The sequence below is a fragment of the Propithecus coquereli genome, unplaced genomic scaffold, assembly GCF_000956105.1.
Source record: "Propithecus coquereli isolate 6110/MARCELLA unplaced genomic scaffold, Pcoq_1.0 Scaffold108, whole genome shotgun sequence".
NCBI lineage: Eukaryota > Metazoa > Chordata > Mammalia > Primates > Indriidae > Propithecus > Propithecus coquereli.
In genome coordinates this window covers 6,986,898-6,989,006 of record NW_012134747.1, presented here as the reverse complement: position 1 = coordinate 6,989,006, position 2,109 = coordinate 6,986,898, and positions in this window count along the sequence as shown.

Here is a 2,109-nt window from a genome sequence, read left to right as displayed (position 1 = left end):
TCTTTGGCCCATTTTTTGATAGGGGTTATTTGTTTTCTTATTGTGGAGTTTTAGGAGTTCGCTTATATTTCAGATATATCTTTAATCAGATGTATCTTTTGCAAATATATTCTTTCAGTCTGTGGCTTATCTTTTCCTACTCCTAACAGTGTCTTTTGTAGAGCAGAGTTTTTAATTTTAGTGAAGTCCAGCTTACCAATTTTTTGTCATGGATCATGCCTTTGGTGTTATGTCAAAAAAGTCATCACTGTACCCAAGGTTATCTAAGATTTCTCCTATGTTATCTTCTAGGAATTCTTTTTAGTTTTGTGTCTTATATTTAGGACTATGATGCATTTTGACTTAATTTTTGAGAAGGGTTTATGTTCTCTGTCTAGATTCACTTTTTTTGACATGTGGATTTCTAGTTGTTCCAGCACTATTTGCTGAAAATATTTTCTATATTCTGTTTTATTTTTTTGCTTTTGCCCTTTTATCAGAGATCAGTTGACTATGTAGACCTATTTCTGGGCTCTCAATTCTATTACTTTGATCCATTTGTTTGTTATTTTGTTAATATCACATTGTCTTGATTACTATAGCTTTACAGTAAGTCTTGAAGTTGGATAGTGTCAGTCTTCTAATTTTATTCTTCAAAATTGCATGGCTTGTGGATCTTTTGCCTATCCATATAAACTTTACAATCAGTTTGTATATATCCACAAAATAACTGACTGGGATACTGAATGGAATTGCATTGTAACTATAGATCAACTTGGGGAAAAAAGACACCATGATGATACTGAGTCTTCCTATCCATGAACATGAAATATCTCTCCATTTATTTACTTCTCATTTGATTTTGTTCATCAGAACTTTATAGTTTTTTATATAGATTGTGAACATATTATGTTAGATTTATACCTAAGTATTTTATTTTTGAGGGTATTAATGTAAATGGTATTATGTTTTTAACTTCAAATTCCAATTTTTCATTGCTGGTGTTTAGGAAAGTAATTGACTTTTGTGTGTTAACCTTGTATCCTGTATCCTTGCTATAATTGTTTATTAGTTCCAGGACATTTTTGTAAATTCTTTTTACTATATCTTTATAATAAGTCTTGAAATTGGCTAGTACCAGTCTTCTAATTTTATTTTATTTTCTATGTAGATGGTCATCTGTGAACAAAGGCAGTTCCATTTCTTCATTCCCAATCTGTATACCTTTTATTTCTTTTTCTTCTCTTATTTCAAAATCAGTAGTACTTCTAGAATGATGTTAGAAAGAATGGCGAGGGGGCACATCCTTTCTTTATCTTGTTCCTGATCAAAGTGGGAAAGCTTTGAGTTTCTCATCATCATGTATGCTATTAGATATAGGATTTCTGTATATATTCTTTGTCAAGTTGAGGAAATCCCTCACTCTTCCTAGTACACTGAGAGTTTTCTCATGAATAGCTATTGAATTTTGTCAAATTATTTTTTGCCATCTCTGATATAATCATATGATTTTTCTTTTTTAGCCTGTTAATGTGAAAAATTACATTGATTTTCAGATGTTAACCTAGCTAACATACCTGGAATACATCCTAGTTGGTTGTGATATATATTTCTTTTTATACATGGTTAGATTTGATTTGCTAATATTTTGTCAAAGATTTTTTTAATGTATGTTCATCAGAGATATTGGTCTGTAGTTTTCTTCTAATGTCTTTGTCAGGTTTTGTTTTAGAGTAATGCTGGTTTATAGAATGAGTTACAAAGTAATCCTTCTGCTTCTTCCTTTGAAAGAGATTCTAAAGAATTTGTATAATTTTTTTCCATAAATGTTTTATAGAATTTACCACTGCACCCATCTGTTATGGTCCTTTTTATTGGTAGGTTATTAATTACTGATTCAATTTCTTTAGTAGATATAGGCCTATTAAACTTGTCTACTTCATCTTGTGTGACTTTTTAAAAGTTGTCTTTCAAGAAATTGGTTTATTTCATCTAGGTTATATAGGCAGATAATCCTTCATAATATTCTTTTGCAATCTTTTTAATGTCTATTAGATTTGTGCTGATCTTTCATTTCTGATATTAGTAATTTGTGTCTTTTTTTCTTAGCCTCACTAAAGGCTTATTTAT